The following is a 19,902-nucleotide window of genomic DNA, read 5'->3' as shown; positions in this document are numbered from 1 at the left end:
TGGTGGAGGGGAATGTGCGTTTTCTGTTTATGTTTTTTTAAGACGGGGGGAGAAAGTTAGAGCGAGTCGGTTAAAGGCTACAGGAGGCTGATAGATATCCGTTACTGTGGAAATATAAAATGACGGAGCCCATAAGCCAATAATATTTTTCCGGGGACGGAAGAGGTCGGGTGTATGACATGCCATTGCACCCGTGCTTTCAGGAGTTTCCGCGTTATCTTCTTTAAATTTACCACAGGATGTTTATTTTTAGGGTATCCTAAAGATCCAGCAGGTTGAGCGCGCTCCGTGCGCTGAAAAAAAATCTCTAACCGGCTGCCGAATTCCCACATCGAGTCTCACATGTCCGAATTTGTGCTTAAATGATGGCTACAGTATTGAATTATCTGTAATATGTGGCACCAGGGATGATGCTTGTAATCCCATTTAAAGCCTCTGTCTCACCGTGCGTCTTGGGTGGGGAGGACCTTTTCTTGGAAGTCGAGTTGACCCCTGAGTGATCTGACCTGGGTTATCCAGCCACTTCCAACAGCTACCAGCTCTGCACAATGGCTGTGAAGACACATGTCATCCTTCTTAAAATACTCAACAATGTCTATCACGTTGTTTCCCACTGTTTCTCTAACCTTCCCTAAAGTTGTCTTGAGCCAAAAAAAAATGTTGCCTCTTCCTCATATTCATTGTGCAAGGAAAGGGGATAAATAGATGTACTGTGTGAGTTGAGATGCTGTCATTGTTTAATGGTATGCACAGGGCGGATATTATGTCTGAAATAGTGTCTGGGCGTAAACCCTTTTTGTCAGCTCCTTTCATTCCCTTATTGGAGATGCAATAGCAAATGGAGAAGTGTCCCCGCTCCTCTGACAGTTCAGGCTGCCTCACAGACCTGCTTGCCCTTTCCTGGACCTCTCTGCGCTGCTACAAGTTGAAATGTTGTCATTCTTTTCGGGTGAAAATATTTGGGAAGAGACGCTGTGTTTAAGAAAAGGCCTTGCTTTGCAGACTGGCCTGTTGAAGGAATTTATGTAGTGAATTTGGTGTCAAGGCCTCAGTGGTTTGTGTTAGCAATTTATTTAATATTCATCAGGCCTACTTCTGATTTTTTGCATCCATCTACCAGTCAGGTTGCGTTTTAATATTACATACCTCTCACTAACGAATTATCCAATTAATTGTTGTCATTCAAATAATTATTCTTATAAAATATGCAAGCATTATTTATCTTCACTTCATGTCAAGTCAAAAAGATAAATTCGCATCATTTATGGATGTGATTTTGGAGTGAGTGTGAGATTTATTACAGCAAAAAGCCACACACGTTCAGCACAAGTATTTTTGGCATTTTCCTGAGCTGCAACTTTCTGATCGACAGAGCTCAAAATCTGTCCTCGGGAGCCGGTCTGTAGCGGTGTTATTGGTTGATCTCGCATTAGTTGCTTTCCCACCTGTGCCCGTGTCAGTGTTGCTAAGGGGGCCGCGGGCCGTGACTGACTGCGGCGATACACATCTCTCAGCTGAAAACAAGGGTGGAGGGAGTGATGAGAGAGACAAGGGGGGGGGGTGGTGGTGGTGGGGAGATGGAGAAGGAGCATGGCATGCAAAGGATGGCATCAAATCAGTCCTCTTTTCACCAGGCTGTCAGTCAGTCAGTCAGCCACTCGGTTCACCGTGGAGTAGACCCACTCGACTGAAGCCGCCGCGTTGTCAGTCCGACACCCGGTGAATTATTTGCATGTTGACATGTACACAATCAGATTTTTTTTTTAAAAAAAAAAGGAAAGAAAAAACAGTATGAAAAATCACACACTCATTTAACAAATGCGCATAAAGAAGGCAGCACATGAGCAGCAGTGCCATCACAAAAACACACAAACCCACAGTGAAGTGGTCGCATAAATTACATAATCTAGCAGTACATGAAATATGTGTGTATAATCAATCGGACAACACATAATTCAAGTCATCCTGTACCATAGTCAGTGATGTATGCTTCTGCAACATAGTGCAGTCCACAGTCAGACAGGCAGCCTCTCTGTGGCTAGTTGATCCCCTTCTCATGTAATTATAGGGGAGAGGGCTCCAGCTGTACAGGCTGCGAGGCCAGGGCTCCCAGTCCGCTGGGATCAGGGCGGTGGTGGGCAGGCCAGATCAGGCCAGCTCTGCTCATCAGCCAGCCATTAATTGATATGTGCAGTCATTGTGAAAGCACCCCCCATCTCTCTCTCTCTCACTCTCTTTCTCTCTGTTACCTACTGGGTGAAGGCTGTGGATACTGGTGTCACTCCTTCATTTCCATTCTGGTTCTGATCTGCTCCCTCTTCACACAGGCAACAGTGCAAGGCAGCAGCATTCCAGTGTGTCTGTGTATATCTGTGTCCCGCGGGGGGCAAGGAGGGTGTTAAAGGGGCTGTAACACACAGGCGTTAGTCTGGGTTGAGCCTTGTAGCTCCATGACCTTGATCTCCAGAGTTCAAGCCAGACAGGCGAAGATGTTGGCGAGCTGGGCTCGCAGTTGCCGCACGAGGCTAATATGATAAGCGCGCACACACACACACACACACACACACACACACACACACACATGCTCACACACTCACAATCAAAAGCATCGAATCGAAATGTGGGATGTGAACTCAAGAAGAGATTGCCCTGACCACAGAACATCACACGCTAGATTACACACATTAGACAGAAACCTCAAACCTTGAGATTTTTATCACATTTGTTTGAATTCCTGTCATCGAAATTGCTAGATTAGATTTTTTTTCCCGACACCACCGGCCCACACGATGCGATGTCAAACTTCTATAAGCAACAGCAATTATGATTTAACTGCTGTGGTAATAAATCGCAGGGGGCATGAATGACCTGAAAGTTTTGTGAACTTAGTGCCACTGACCTTTGGTCATTATCAGGCCTTTTTAGGATCTCAACTTGTGAGATGAATTTGTAAATGGATGATTAAAATGTAATCCTTTACATGAGGTGCTGATGTCCAAAAGTGTTGCAGTTATATCGTATTCAACTGTAAATTGAACATGTTGCTTTTGTTAGAAATTAGGACCAAAGCAAAACTGACTGTAGAAGAATGACTCAGTTATTGAATAATATAAAAAGCAATAGGGAATATAGAAGATACCATTATGCAGAAATGAATATAGCATCAATTAAAATCTCGCTGTGTGAATGATCAGCTTTATTGAATCATTGTTTAACTGAGAGTTTATGTACAGTTTTCCCATTGTGTGCGTCTGTGAATGTCTCATCCTGTACTCATGAGCCTGAGTGTATATTTTCCCTGGTATGTTCTTCGCCCTGAGAGCTTGATAAGGACTGGGGGGGTTTAAGGGATGGAGAAGCAGTGGGGTGGATGAGTTGGGGTAATCATGGACGTCAGTTTGATCTAAGAATAAAGAGTGTGGGGCAGATGAGGCGCTGACAGATAGGCTTGACTCAGTCCTCTCATGCTGGGGTGCCATCACAAGGAGCGTCTGCCTGTCTGGGCAGCCGGGGGAGTCAGGGTGGTGGGGGTTGAGGACGGGGTGAGATCTGGATGGTAAGAGAGGTCGAAGTGGTCTCAGAGGGAGAGGTGGGCACAGAAGTGGGCGCAAGGAGGATCTGTTCTTTTCAAAATCTTTTTCTCCATCACAATCGTGTCGCTGTTTTCAGTACCAGATTTAGTTAAATAAGCCTGAGAATGTGCATGCGGGCAGGTTGGTGCGTGTGTGAGTTTGCAACAGTGTGTGTATGTGCACATGAACCTGCATACTGTGTGTGTGTTTTTGAGGCTAGTTTAGCTGCTTAGCCTTGAGAAAGTCCAGTGTCCGGGTGATGCTCTGGCCTTGCCCTCTCTCTGTCTGTGCAATCAGTTGGCGCTCACGTAACACCAACAAGGAATGTGTCCTGAAAAAAAATGTAAAACACCTTATCCTCACAACCCGTGATATTCCTCCTTTGTTTGCCCCGGCTTCCCTGCTGAGCCCCCTTGGCATTAAGGCATTATTGAGTTTGGCTTTAGTTTGGTATTTATTTCCTAGAAGTTCGTTAGCATTTGGGATTTAAGGATGTGTCATGCAATGTCAGGACCGTTTCCCCTTTTGATGTGTCGAGCGGCGCCACGTTTTCAGCTGTGTCATTTCCGTAGACAACAGCTTAACACAAACAGGCAAGCACACATCAATCAGAGGTCCTGAAGCAGAGAATTGCTACTGCTTAGCATTCAGCCACGCTCAGCTAAGACAGTGGTAAATACCTCCAGTGTTGATGAGATGGAAGGTTATATATAGTGTGTGTGAGAGGCAGGTTATGTCTATTACCCACTTCACATACCACCACCGACCGCATCGCACATGTCATGTCTGCTCTTTAGCTGCTCTACCTCTCGGATGTGACCTCTGTAAACTTCCCAGACCTCTGCTAATGAGCGCGCCAAAGTAGCACAAGATGGAGGGAGAGGAAGAGAGGCAAACAGTAGAGGAAAAAGAGGGAGAAAAGGGGGAGGGTGTGAGGATGCTGGAGAGAACTCCTGCACCTTTAATTATGATCAAGAGGTTTTCACCAAAGGACGGAGGCGTTGCAGTTCTGTTGCGCTCGTAAATCTGGCCCCGGATGCCGTATATTGTGTCGAACGATTACTGTACACCATTATAGTGCATATTCAACTGCCTCTCCAGCACCTGATTTGCATAATTGGATCTTTAATGAAACTTGCCTCGTGGAACAAAAAATACAAAAAGAGAGATGAAAAAAGTGGTTTGGCGTGAGGGTGTGGGGGTAGAGAGAGAAAATAACACGATGTAGATGAATGCCCCCTCAAATATTTGTTGGACTCATTTCTTAAAAGAGTTTTAAGGAGGTGTGAAAGGGGAAAGGTACTGAAGGTGTAAAGAAGACAGAGAGATATAGAATAAAAAAATCTGTGTTTGTGTGTGTGTGTGTGTGTGTGTGTGTGGGGGGGGGGGGTGACCTGCTCTGGCCCAGGCGCTCGCACATCAGCGGCAGTGCTACAAATAGGATGAGAAGTGACTGTGAAAGCTGTACATTCCCCGCCAGGTCTCGCGGGTTAAGACTACAATAGTGGGATATTCTCTAGCCCGGGGGGGATTTCAGCTCCTCTTCTGTCGACACTCATTGCACCTACTTGTTACTCAGGGAAGATGGCTCTTTTGTAGAGGAGCCGATTCTGCGCTCGCCTGGTGGAATTCCTCAGTCGCAAATATTTTGACAATGCTTAATCAGGAGCCGTCGTTTTTTTAGTCTCCACTTTTCTTTTTTTGTGGTTGGTCGGGCAGCTTAGCGCTTACGCACAGTGACTGAGTGGTGCTTTTTATTACATATGGATGTGTATTTACATGTGAATTGGGAACCCCCTGCATTTCTTGTAATAATTTGTCTGATTCACAAATATCTTTACGTGTGTTTGCATGTGTGCCTAAAAGTTGCCGTTCTCTCGGCCCGCCACTTGTTTGTGGCTGTGGCAAGGCATCCGTCTAATTGCTTAATTAAATTCCAACATGTCCTGTTTCCCTCAGCCTTCAGGAGGTGAAGGTTAAAATCCTCCTAGTGCCACTTTCACGCCAACGTGAGGGCAATGGATAATAGCAGGTTATTTGTCTTGTCTCGCTGAAGGATCTATTGCTTAAAAGTGACAGTGAGAGAGGGAAAAAAAAGAACTACATTTTTTAATCAACGTGTTATGAGAGAGACTATTAGGTAGCTCTCGTGTCTCTGCCGTGAGTGCTCCTCCATTCAAAAGTGGGACAGCCAGTTGTTAATCGAGTGCTAATGTTAAAAAACAACCAAATGCTGATGGTGCGTTAAAGCGTTTGTGCGCGCTTTAGCTGCCTGCAAGCAGTGGTTCTCTGTGTGTGTGTGTGTGTGTGTGTTTCCACTCTACATCCGTGGGAGTGGATCATGTGTCAAAGCGGTTTACAGGTGGCTGCAGGGCAGCAGCTCTACAGAGAGGTGGAGGAAAGGCAGGCAAGGTTCAAGTACCTCAGAGGCTCTGACGGCGCTGAACTGAGCAATGCCAGCATCTGAGAGGACCCTTCAAAAGCCTCCTTATCGCACTCCTCACTCCAGCATTTCACTCTTTTTTCCTTCGGTCTCTCCGCCGCAGCCTCTGTCATCTCTCCATCCTCTCTCTCCCACTCTTATCTCTCATTTATCCTATTTATCATTTCTTTTTTATCTCTTCTTCTTTCCTCACTTCTCATTTAGACCATCTGCCACTCTGGACTTGTTGCCAAAAATGACAATAAGTTACCTATTAGTTGTTGCGTACCACACCCTGCGAGCCGTGATTCAGTGCCCAACTTTGTAAATTTGCTTTTGGAAACTGACCAGAAATCACCTCCAAATCATCGTAGCTGCTTCCTTAAGTGGTTGCATAGGTGTAGATTTCAGGGGGGACACATGGGACACGTCCCTCCCAATATTTAGAACATGTGCATCTGTCCCTCTCTAAAACATAAAAGTATGCGGACCTTTATTTTGACAAAATGAAAGACCACCCTGGATTGACACAGAAAAGGCAAAATTTGGTGAATTGGCTGGAACTTTAGCTTTTATGCTCAATATATTCAGGTGGAGGACACCAAAACTGCTGTTTCATATGTGCCCCCCCCCCATGTTGAAACAAAGCCTAAGCTCTTGAGTGATCGTAAACACTTTCTGTCCTTTAACTGGATAAAGTTAATCAGCAGAGCAGTGACCAGCAGGGAGAGACAACTTTTCTGCCATTTCCAGTAAACGACCGTCTGATTCTGAGATCAGCTGATAAAAAAAACAAATCAAATTTCCAAGATTCCTTGTTTACTTTTACTTGTAACATTCCCTCAGTTGAACTCCTGGTGGTCAAACCAGTACATTTTCCTCCAGACGATTATCTCCCACTCACGGTGATATTATGAGCAAATATAAATCTTATTTTTAGCAGGAAGCTGTTGAACACAATCACACCAGTGTCACCGTCTAGCACAGGTGAATTAACACCTTTAAGCTAAACTGGTTAGAATGATACATTTATGTATCACATATATTGATCTGTTATTAAATATCAGATGATTGTGACGTCTTGTCTTACAATGTGACGTGTAAAACAATGTTGATAGTTTCAGTGGAGTTTCAGAGAAGAGTTTCGGTAGTCCATGACGGCACGAGCGCTGCTTGAAGACTTTTACACCTGGGCCCACAGTAGAAGGATTTTTTTGTTCTCTTAATTGGTAAAATTTAAAAATACTTAACTTGACAACTGGCAATCAGAAAACATTCTGATCAGCCTACAAAGCAGCACATCTACGGAAAGGTAGATCCGGAGAGAAAAGAGATAAATATACAGTAGGCAGGGTGATGACAGGACAGAGCGGGAAAAAAACACTTAGGGAGAAACGCAGCGAGCAGAAGGGGAGAAGGAGCGAGACAGAGAGACAGAGAGGAGGGATGATGTACTTAACGGTATCTGTAGGCTTCCTTCTCAACAAGCTGCTGCCACAGATCCTGGGAGCCCGCGTTGATAAATTCGGTTTGATAAAAGTCACTGAAATGCCGGCCTGTCTGCACACCTCTATTAAGCGCTGGTACATTTGTCACAGCCAGTGGAAGTCAACCAAAGGGTTTTAATGTCACATCAGGCTGAATTAAAGACTCAATCGAAAGCCCTGAAAGGTTTAGGTTTTTATTTCAAGTGACAGTGGTGGTGGTACAGCTGTGGCTGGCGCTAAAGATTACTGGGCTCTAGTTGATCAAGGCAGTCATTTTACATTTTATATTTGGCTATTGGGAATTTTGTGATTATTCGTTGCTCATTTTAGCCTGGATGCTCATTTTGTATCTGATGACTTTGAGCGAGGGAGGGGGGAGTGTGTTTGTGTGTGGTGAGTGTGTGTGTGTGTGTGTGTGTGTGTGTGTGTATTTGGGGGGGTGGGTGGAGGGTGGGGGGTTGAGGTTGAGCTCATCTCATGTCTGGCATTATTTTTCTAATTCATTTTTTTTAATCAAGAGAAATTACATCTATGCTGCATTAATCATCAACCTTCCTTAATATAGCAAACTGAGGGAGCATTTAAAAAAGGCTGCATTTTAAAAACACACAACTTTCCCCCTGAGAAGCCCCTTAATACCACATTACTGTTCTCCATTTATGCAAAAGTAAATAAGTGAACCCAAAAGGCAAATGAGCATTCCAGGCGTTTAAACACACAGCCTTCTGTAAACGCCTGGCGCAGCCGCGACCACATCTCCAAGGCGTAGCTGCCATGAGACGCAAAGTAAGGGTTGCTACTGTGCTTCTTTTTTTTAAAAAGGTAAATATATGTGTTTATTCATGCCCTTATTTGAGGACAGGATATTATTATCTGGAACATCATTACGGTAAGACAGCAAAAGGCCTCTTTTAAATATCAGAGAATATTAGAAAAACTTAGGGACAGTACAAAAATTATTGGGGTGGGGAGGGGGGTCAATCTCCTATTCATTTTATATAAAAAAGAGCAAAACCCTCCCAAGCATTATTAAAAAAATGCAATAGACTATCTTCCCAGTGACTTATAACAATAACAATCAGTTTCTGATGAAATGGCTAATGACAAATGTGAACTTAAAGAAATTCATTGAAAATAGTTTATCTTTCCTCCTCTTCCTCTGCTTCTCCTTTTTCCGTCCATGCACACATACACACTCACACATAGACACACACACACGTGCACACACTCACAATCAGTCGATCCCACCTGGTGTTGTATTTAATTAGGTAAAATACACATAACATGTGTATGTGTGTGTGGGTGCATGCACGTGAGCCTGTGTGTTTGTGTAAGCACGTTTGCTCGCCAAGAGCTGTCAGTCTTTCATGAACTACTTTAAAAATTGTTGTTCAAGGTGGGAGCTAAATACTATTTATCTATTATTTATCTGCGTTATTACCGGGGTTGAATTTAAAAAGAGAGCTCTCCGACGTGGGAGAATTCCCCCAGCGCCTGACTCTTTCCTTTAATACCTCTTTTAAGTCATAAGATACGCTCCCACCCCTGCTGAAAAAGAAACCTTTAACAGATCTCCCGCAATTTCCGACAATTTTCTCAAATCATCTTTTTTTTTTCAAACGGCCCACCTCATCATCTCCTCTCTCTCTCTTTAGACCCCCCCTCACCACCACCACCACCACCACCTCCTCCCCGTCTTCCTTTTCCTCTTTTGTTTTGATCCATGTCTTTTTTGTTATTATTATTATTCTTGATCGTGAGCTGCAGTTGTTTTCTTCGCCTCAGGATTTTATCTCTTTTGTTGTGTCGTTCACACCAATCGTAGTAATGGGGAGAGAGTTAAGTGGAAGTGCTGTGGCCCGGGCCCTTGTTCAGCTTGTCTGTCGGCTGCTTTGGTAAACAGGACTGTCAGATCTGCAGGGGGGGTGGGGGGTGGGGGGTTGCATTTGCATCCATGGTGTGGTTGAGGACTCAAAGGGTGGGAGTGAGTTCACACTTCAAGTCTGCTAACCCGATCACAATGTGTGTCCTAAAAACTGGGGGGTCAGTCGGTATTTCTATCCTTCTGTTACTCTATGGAAGTCATTAAAGAAAGGATAGGAAAAGGACATGCAATGCCTACAAGTTATTTATTTCTTAGTTTGGACTGTGCTGTGTATGATGGTAACTCAGTTTTGTACCAAATCACAGTCAGGAGAGTGACTTTTTAAATGATAATTCTCCTTTATTACAACTTGGATCTTTCTTTAGGTTATGATAACACCAAAGTGAGTGCTGAGATCTTGGAATGTGGTGACATTGTTAAAAAGAAGTCAGACAAGGAAAGAAACAAGCAGTAAGACAACTGGACAGATTTTAAACAGTGACTGCGCTGTATGTGGCATAGCCAGTCAGAGTCGCTGCCAAATTGTCTTAATAACCACGGGCAGTACTGCAAAAACACACTAAAAAAACCCCTTGTTGATCAAAAGGCACACAGACCAGGATTATAAAAGATACTTCTGTAAATGAAAAATAAACAGGTCAGAACACCTCAAACTGCAAACAAAGTCCGTTAGTATCAATCGTGGCTGTAAGGATGGCAATGACGGCCCAACGCTTTGTCTGAGAGTGAAATATCTCAACAACTACAGGATGCATTGGAAAGAAATTTGGCACAAACGTTCATGATCCCCTTGGGATGAATTACAGTAACTTTGCTTTCATTAGCACAATCATCAGTTCAAAAAGTATGCTCTAATGTGCTTGGTGTTAATTAGTTATTAGAAGAGATGTCACAATTCTCAAAATCAACGATTCTATTAGACATTTGATTTTACGTTCACGATTTTATTCAATTTAAGATTTAAACTTTTTTTTTTTTCAGCACTGAAGAGTAGGATATGCTATTGTTAGACAATCAAGTATTGGTTCATAAAGATCAACAGATCACAAGTTTTATGTCCCAACAGCTGTCGTGCATTTTCAAATTATTCTTTAAAGAAAGGCTACATGGTATCAAGTGTGACATAACTGCCATATTTTTGGAATGTACAACACTGAGACCAAATGGTCAAATTTAAATAATGTATTTAAAATTGGATAAGTGCATGTGGAAAGCTCATTTTGATCATTTATTTAGAATCGAAATTTGGAAATCCCCTGGTAGCTAGCATGCTAACAAACTAAACCAAAAGGCATGATGATAAACATTATACCTCCTTAACACCAGCATGTCAGTGTTGTTATTGTGAGAATGTTGGCATGCCAATTTCAGCACTTAGCTAAAAGCTTGGAACATCCTCTCAGAGCTGCTAGCGAGGCTGTTGACTCTTATGGTGTGGTCCATTGTACTGGGAAGTCAGAATTTCTGAGTTCCTTGTTGGAAATTTCAACTGGAACGTCTTTCTGAGGTCAGATTTCTGGCTCAGAAAGTCAGAGGAACCTAACCAACCTCGACCTCAAAATCTAAGATGGCTGATAGGGTGACCATATTTTGATTTCCAAAAAAGAGGACACTCGGCCCGGCCACGAGATAGCCTACTTAAATGATACTCAGAAATTCAGATAAGCTCCTTATAGATAGGGGACACACACACACACTAGAGTGTGGCTACCCAATCCGAGCCTGATGGGTCCCGACGGGTCCCGACGGGTTCAATCAAAAATGTATAAATTGTATTCGGGCTCGGGTCGGATTCGGTCAACTTTCCGTGAAAATGTAGTGTAAAAATAAATAAAATCCTATTGTCTGTCCTGTTTATTGCCTGGGCACTGTTATTTACGTGACAACACCTGAACATAACACACACACACACACACACATTGGCTGTTTGTTTCTACCTCTCCCCTCGCTGGAAGTCTCGGACCTCCAGCCGCCCGCCTCCGCCTTGATTAAACGCTGAAAATAAAATTAAAGAGAGAGAGACAAGTTATATTTAGTTATATTTTGTTATATTTCTCCCTCTCCCCTCGCTAGAAGCGTCGGACCTCCCGCCTCCTGCTCCCATCTCAAACATGGAGGTCTCCCTCTGCGCGGAGCACCCACGGCACACACCCAGCCTGTTAAATAGCCTGTAACTATAACAACTGTGTGACACAAACTTAGTGCTTTAGTCATTAAATAATGTCGGGCTAGGTTCAGTTTCGGACATAACAAAACAGAATGACTGTCGGGTTCGGACAGAAATATGCGTCCCATGCCGCACTCTAACACACACACACACACACACACACACACACAAGGAAAACCGGACATTATCATCAATTTATAAACACCACCCGGACACCCCGGACAGGACGTCAAAAGTGGACATGTCCGGGCAAAAGAGGACGCTTGGTCAGCCTAGCTCAGAGCATCAACTGTAGTGAAAGCTGTAGTGATTTACTGTTAATTAGCACTTATGTCTTATTTATGTCTCATTAAAACACTCGTATACACCGTACTGTCCAACTTCTATCTGTGGACATGTTTCTACAGTGTTGGTTTCCTACAGTGTCTGCAGCGTAATGTGTTGCCATCAGCTGGTATTGCTAAAAATGGCTTACCTGGCTAGAACTGGTATTGTTCACAATATGTTGGTTTTCGGACTTAGTGTGCTGGAACGTGGTCAACTTGTTCAACCGAATTCTGACTTCGGAGGTAAATTAAATGCAGGTTCAACATTTGTACTACTTCACCAGAGTGTAGAACAGTTACGTGTGTATTTATGTGTTGCCATCATCTCAGTGCAAAGTCGTGGATTTTCATATGAATGAATGGGAACCATCTCGGAGTACAGTGTTCAACTCTTCAACTGCCTGGTACTTGCTGTGCTAGTTGTATGCATACACAGCTGAGTTTTAGTTTCACTTTTTCAAAAGCCACACAGATGATAAGCTCATATTGTGCCACAGCACAGTACATGTACACACTTACTGCCCCTCTTCCTGTCCTGACTGTGCGCCTCCACACTTCAACCTGCCCGTGACCCCCTTGACCAGACTTTACTCTGTCACAGGAAGTCCTTAAACTCTTTGCTCATATCCTCCCAAATGCCTCCCCACCAACAGGACAATCACACGGCAGAGCTGCTTCGGATTAGGGCTCGGAAAGGTTTGCTCCACAAATCTGAAGTTGAGGTGGAGTTTATTTCTCTCTGTCTCCCTCGTAGCCTCCGTCTCTCTGATTGCCGATCAGCCCCCGAGGGCTTTGAGGCGCTCTTGCTGGATCCCTGTGATTAGAGTAAATGGCCTCCCCCCTGCTCGCCGGAGATCAGGGTTGGTTTTGTGGGGTGGGGGAGAGGTGGACTCAGGAGGACGAGGTGAGCAGCACAGAAAAAAGGAATGGCAAAGAGCACAGAGAGTAAAAGCAGAGACAAATGCGTCTCTATGTGTTGGCTTGGAGGATGGTCCCTGTGGAAGCCCATGGGTGAGAGTATCCTATTGGTGGGTGTAATTCTATGTTTGCATCATATCAGATTTTTGGTGAAAACTTGCTTCCAAATGAGGAAAAAAGACATCATATCAGCCTCCTAGTGGTAATTTTAAATAGGACATTTGGGGATTTTTGTAGCTCCACTGTCTCTCATTTAGCGTTGCGAATGGTGCGTCCCACAAGAATCAAACATGCCAGGAAATACACCAATTTCAAGGTATAAAGTGCAGCTCATTATTGTTGAATATTAAAATAAATTGTAACTGATTGCTATCTTGGCAATCGTGTCCTTTTCTCAAAATATTGTGAAGGTGGCATCACACATGGAGGAGTTTTTTCAGACTTAGTCAGCTCAGGGGAGTGATGGTCTGCACCAGTAGATACTTCTCCTCTTCAGGCAGTGTACTTAGTAGAGACGTGTGTGTCAATGTGTGTTTTTTTGATATGTGGCCTGTAATAAAATGTAAGCCCGCAGGTGCTGAATCCTCTAAGTGTGCCTCTGCCTGTAAGAAGTGTGCCTTTGCCTGTAAGAAGTGTGCCTTTCCTCAGTCCACCATCTCTCTGACTCTACAGCATGTACTGGTACCTGTCGCGCGTGTGTGTCTATGTGTGTCAGTTACTGCTGGGAGGGGCATTTGATCCAGCCGAGGCTCGTGTTCGTGTGGAGCCCAGCGGAGAGCGGCGGAGGTCAGTCTCCTCCTCAACACCCCTTTTTCATCCAATTTCTGTGGCTGCGGGCGGCTGCTTGCCGCGCTTTTGTTGCCGGAGGTAATCTGTGAAGTGATCTTAATTATGGAGGTTCGGCCTGTTCCTCTCTTCCCCCCACCTCTTCCTCTCTCTCTCTCTCTCTCTCTCTCTCTCTTTTCATTCTTTCTCTCTCTGTCTTCCTCTCTGTACACGCTTTTAATCAAAGAGCGTAGTTAGCTCGTAATGAGGGCGAAGGGAGCACGTGCGCTTCTGCTTACACATGCTGCGAGGCTTCGAGGAGGAGGAGAATGAGGAGGATGAAGAGAGTGAGGAAGGATGGGAAGGCTGGAAAGACAAATGATTATACAGTTTCCATGACAGGTTTGTCAAGAAAATAATGCGGCGGACCAGTAATCTGGAATTTATTTTGAATTCTGCCATACCCAAAACTGAGTGGTAGGAAAACTAGAGTCTGACTTTACACACCACAAAAACAATAATAACAACATCTATATCTTTGGTTAAAGCCTATAAGATAGTTATGCAGTATCTATACATTTAAAATTTAAATCATAATTTAATCAATTTGTCCTCTAGTCACCCAAAACATTTTTTAAACATGGACTTTTTATAAGAATATAAAAAATTACTGAACATACATTGACTGCTGGGGAACAAGTGTACAGTGTGTTTTTCCCTGTAGAGCACTGACAACACACATTACATTCAATACAGAGACCAATCTGCTGCCTTTTTACTCACCGCATATTTGGAAGTGATCAGTGGTAAAAAAAAAAAATAAAAAGGTACATCAAGGAAATAAAGTTAGTGTATTCAGAATATCTTTATTGCCACTGTAACAGGTACAATGAAATTTCAGTGCAGTTCCTTTGAGGAACAGTGGTTAAGAAGGAGGGAGGAGGGGATGTTGAGACCTGGAGGGAGGCAGGGAAGGAGTGAAGGGGGGTGGAGGGGGCAAAGGGGAGTACTGGGTGTTGGAGAGAAAGGGAGTTAGATGGGATCCATTACACATAAACAGCCTAGGCATTGATGAGATGATCCGACGAGGATTAGGCCGACAATCCTGATGGACACTGAAAAGGTGACCACATGGGGAGGGGCGTGTGTGAGTGTCTGTATGCACATGTGGCAATGTGTGTGTGTGTGTGTGTGTGTGTGTATGTGGCTTGTAGGACAATAGCATATGCCGTATGGCCTCATTATGACACCCCCCACACCCACATCCACACACAGACACACACATTCTCCCACCCCACACACACACCCCCACATCTCCCATCGTTGCCGCCGTCGCTCTTTAAGGTCGCGCTGGGAGCCATTTCCAGGTCACCGCGAGGCCAAAGGGCAGCAGCTGGGGCATGAATGCCAATCAAGTCGATGCTGCACCACTTTGAGACGCACTTGTTCTTCGTGTGTGAAATGTGTTATGATATCACTTAGCAGGTTTCAGTTCGTTCCTCGCTTTTTAATTTGAGAGGTTGTATTGGAATTTCAGGATAGAATTTTAACAGGCTTATGTCCCTCCAAATGATGGCAAAAACTACTGCTGATACAGAGAAATTAAATGATGACAATATTGATGATCATAAATAATTGTGCATTTAATTTCTTTGGATTTGGAACTGCTGGTTAAAAAACCCCAGAAAAAAAATCAGGTAATAAGAAAAAAAATCAAAACCATTCGAGAGAGATCTAGTAATCGATTAATCAGTTTGTTGACTTTCAGCACGTTCCTCTGCCACAAATCTTAGGATGAATCATTTAAGTCAAATTTGAAACAAAAAGTCACTGGTTCTAGATTCTCATGTGTATTTTTTTTCCCCCTCTGTGATACTGAACTGAATATGATGAGATGGTGGACTGAATGTTGGACAAAATAAGCTGTTTGGATGTCAAGTTGGATTTGGAAACTTGTAATGGAATGCAATTTTGGACATTTTATAGACTGTATGATAATGTGGTAGGGTCCTGTGCATTTATGAGGTGTGAAATATCACATACAATAATTTGTTTCATTGGTTTTACTTCATACAGAGCATCAAACAGTGTGGTCATGAAACCTGAGGGAGCAAACTGTGTAGTGTGTAGAGAGTGTAGCGACTTTTTTGTCTGTATGCAAGGTAGTTTGTGAGATGTATGGAAGTGTGTGTGTGTGTGTGTGTGTGTGTGTGTTACAGTGAGGCTGCTAATTCCTTCAGGGTCAAGGGGAGGGGCCGGGGTTAAATGGTGTGACAGGAGAGGTCAGTGGTGATTAGCTGCCATCTGAACTAATGGCTGGATGCTGAAGAGGAAAAGAGACAGGAAGAAGAAGAAGAAGAAGAGTGGGAGGGGAGAGGGAAACTTGCATTCCTGTTATCAGTTAGTTGAAATCAGTGTGTTTGTGTGTGTGTGTGTGTGTGTGTGTGTCATTGTGTCGAACAGTCCCCCCCTCCCATTTGCACTCACCCCCCACTGTCCCCCCCTTTTCCTCATGTCCTTATATTATTAAAGGTTGCCTCCGTGCTTAAGTAAGGCAAAGCAGATGGCCCTTTTCATAAATCATGCTTATAAGATGATTATAGGCGTCGCCGCCCACCATTCTCCTCTTCACTTACGGTACAGTAGTGCTTACAGTTTTCCTCAAGGCCTGCTAATCTGGCTGTACTTTTAAAAACACAAAGCCACAAAGCTAGAGCTAAACTCTGATTATTTTACCGACCAGAGGGAAAGGAGACGCCACAGTTTGAACCCTGAGAGCTGCAAGAAAAAAAGCCCACAAAGGTGACAAGTCAAGAAAAGGAAAATGCAAAGATAAGATTACTTCCCCTGCCAGTGCCTCCTCCTCCTCCTCCTCCTCCTCTCAGTGTTACCCCCTACTTGTTATGTTCCCGAGCTTGGCGCAAAGTTGCTCAGAACAGGATGTTAAATATATAGCACAGGGAGGGAGAAGGAGAGGAAGAGAGATGGAAAAGAAGTAAAAGGAAGGGTGTGTGTGCATGTGTGTGTTGGATTATGTCTGTGCCGTTGCACAATTCCTTGATGTATGCACCATGTCAGGCAGTCATTGTCTCCTGGGTAAAGAATGATAGTTCAAATACCTAGCATCTCTCCCCTGGTGCTCCAAATGCTCGCCTTTGAAGTTTTTATAATCCATCTGTCATCTGCGAGCAGGGAGGGCACATGTTCTGTACCACTCAATTACCAAATTCTCTTTTTGCCAGCTACAATGAGACAGGAAGCAAATAATATGGGCGACCCTGAAAAAAAGAGAGAGAAGGGAGGAGGGGGGGTATAGAAAGAGAGAAAGAGAAAGCGGGAGGAATTGCTTGAAATCCTGCGTTCCTGGCTTTCTCACGCACTTGATTGTGTCCCCTCGCTGCCTCTCATAACAGGAGAACAAAGCCTGTTTGTTGTGGGTGGAATGCCTAAAATGCTTCCTACTGTTACAATTATGAAGAATTTGATTGAATGTGTATTGTTTCAAGGGCTTGGCGATTTTGATCATTTTTAAAGTGCCTTAGATTGTTATTCTGCTTCCCTACTAGCAATAATAACCAGTCACCTAATCAAATTCCATTTGATATAAACATTTCATTTGTTATAAGGGCTGGTAGATGTTGTGAATGGCTAGTGTGAGGAAAAAAAGTGTGTTTTCATTATACATTATTCATTATGGACGCTTAAAGATGCATTCTGATAGGCTTTTTGTCAGCGGCTGGATGGAGAATCTAATGAAGTTTGCTGCAGTTCTTGGTGTTAAAATCGTCTTTAATTGGTGAACGCTTTGTTGTTCGTCGCTTTAAAGCCGCACTGAGGCGACCAGAAAAACTTCAGATAACCGTCTGAAAAATAACAACAGCAGCAGTTGCAAATTATGGCTCTGAAACATATTTCATTTACATACGCCACAGGCCCCTTTTAAGGCGTCTACCTTTTAATTCTTTTTCATATTTAACACTCAATACAAAACAATAAAAAGCCTCAGATCTCTGTGTCTGTATCCTCGTTTACATCGAAAAATCCCCCCAGCCCTCCCCTCCGCAGCCCCCATCCGAAAGCATCCTCACTGGGAAGAAGATGAAAAGATTGTTTTGAGAAACTCGAAAGGAAATTTGACATTCTTTGGTTGCTTCTGAAACTTCCAATATTCTGCCGTAATTGTTTCATACAAGTTATATATCTTCATTTGAGGGGAATGGGGGAGATGAAGAACACGTCGGCTTCTTTCTTCCTGAATAAAAGGCAGCAGAACCCATCTGGTTGGGTGATCCACGGCTGGCCCTCTTGCGCTCATCGCTGAAATAATACTCCCTCTAATGACTCCCACATATTCTGAAATCTCCCTTTTGAAATTGGTCTTGGCAGATTATTTGCAGGTACTTGAGTTGCATCTGTTTGCAATTTTGCAAATGTGGAAGACTTTAATGCTGGGCAGGGGCGGGTAGCAGAGAAGAGGCTATTTTAATCCCTGGGATAACACCGGCTGTCAGTGTGAACGGGTCTGGGAAGCAGCCTGCACCTCAACCCAAATTTTACCCAGGTGACAATATGTTTGTCTACTGATGCTACATTCATATAGCTGTCTGTACTAGGGACCAGGACTGGTTTTATTCTGAGCCTTTTTGGAGGCTGCAGATGGTGGCAGGTTAGTGTGAAAGCAGGAGGTCATACTGTGCTGTAAGAATACATAAATATTCAAATAGATGTGTAAATGCTTTGGATCAAGTCATAACAGATAGAACCAATAGTGGAACCTAACAACTAGATTTAGTCAAGCACTAGATATGAGATATTTGTATTTGAGTATTTTCACTTCATGGCACTTTATAGCCTAGTTCAGGTCCATGACATTATCAAGGGAAGTATTTTACTCTTCTACACTTATAAAGTTTTGCTGGAAATGCAGCTTCCAGTTTGATAGCTGTCGTCATTGCTATTCTATGGAAACCACATATCTCCAAATTTTGTTATTTTGAATTTTTTAGGAAAAAACTACAGAGTTTTTCTTTATGGGTTAAGAAGTTCCTCTAAACCATTTAAAAACACATTAGCTGATCGAGGAAAGACTTAGAAACAAAGCTCCAAACAGGCCTGTCTTTAGTGGAGATACATAGTTTTCACAGGTTAGCAACAGAACTAGGACTTTGCATTAAAAAGTATGACCAACTCATACAACAGAATGCAAATTAAAATAGCCAACGATATAGAAAGTAGTTTAAACTTGCTCCCCCTTGACTACAACAATAAAATGCTACTTGAACATTAATGCAGAAGCAATAATAATGTAGTAATATAATATATTATGGTATCACATTCAGAGGAGTCATTTATCTCCTTTGAGTTCATTAACTCTCCATACTTTCAGTACATTTTACACTTAAGTGATCTTTTCAATTTTTTAATTTTTACAGTGGGAAATGACTACTTTCATTTTCTAGAAGTATACCTCCACCACTGCAGATTAGTCTCTCACACTGTATTTAGTCATTTAATATGTGTATCATATATAAAATGACTCAGAAATCCCTGGATGCCCAGGAGGTTTGTCAGGTATTTGTATTGTCCAGTATAAAGTGCAGTGATCAGCGAAGCTAAACCAAAGCTGAAATGATTGTGACTTCAGTCCTTATTATTTCTACCATGTGGTGAGCAGCTGACCAGCTTAAGCCTCCCCCCTTTATTCACCCCCCTCTCCCTCCCTCCCCCTTTTAAAACTGTAATAAGGTGCCCTATTGTCCTATGGTAGGGTGTACCGGGTTAGCCCACCCGGCTGACTGTAATTGCATAGGTGGTTACAATTACATTAATTACATATTTCATCAACACTGTTTATCCAGCCGCACGGTAAATGAAGAAGGCAAACTTTTAACTCTGTCTTTTGTTTTTGCATTTCTTGTCTTTTTTCTCCCCCTTCCCACCCCTAACCCACCCCTTTCTCTTCCCTGCTTTTTTTTTTTTTTTTTTTTTGTGGTTGTTTTATTAGGAGCGAGGGGAGGGGAGGTGCCAGAGGAGGAATTATGCTGAAAGTGTATGCCTTGCAACTTTTCCCCTCCCTGTTGGAAATGTTTATTTGAACAGTAAGCTCATGATTTGAATATTTGTAATCCATGCTTAAATTTACAGGCCAGATGAACTTTTTGGCACAGAATGGCAACCATAAGTAGGATTTTGAGAAAAGCTTTACAAAATTTTAAGCCATGTGCAAGGCTTATATAATTTAGACGGGGGGAAATATGCACAAATAAAACAGGCTCTGTCTTATTTACTTTACACGAGCAGAAAAAAACTGCATCATATGGCGCCTGACGTATATATGCGTTAGTTATGTCCTTCTGTCCA

The 19,902-nt window shown here is 43.2% G+C and overlaps 1 protein-coding gene across 5 annotated transcripts in view; it reads left to right on the top strand.

The window, feature by feature from the left end:
• znf536 (zinc finger protein 536) overlaps window positions 1-19,902 on the top strand; it is a 279,521-nt gene that overhangs the window by 2,016 nt on the left and 257,603 nt on the right. The gene's annotated exons all lie outside the window — the stretch shown is intronic.

This window comes from Epinephelus lanceolatus, chromosome 2, assembly GCF_041903045.1.
Source record: "Epinephelus lanceolatus isolate andai-2023 chromosome 2, ASM4190304v1, whole genome shotgun sequence".
In the NCBI taxonomy this organism is placed as follows: domain Eukaryota; kingdom Metazoa; phylum Chordata; class Actinopteri; order Perciformes; family Serranidae; genus Epinephelus; species Epinephelus lanceolatus.
Note: the sequence above shows the minus strand (reverse complement) of the source record. Positions and strands in the feature narration are given on the sequence as shown.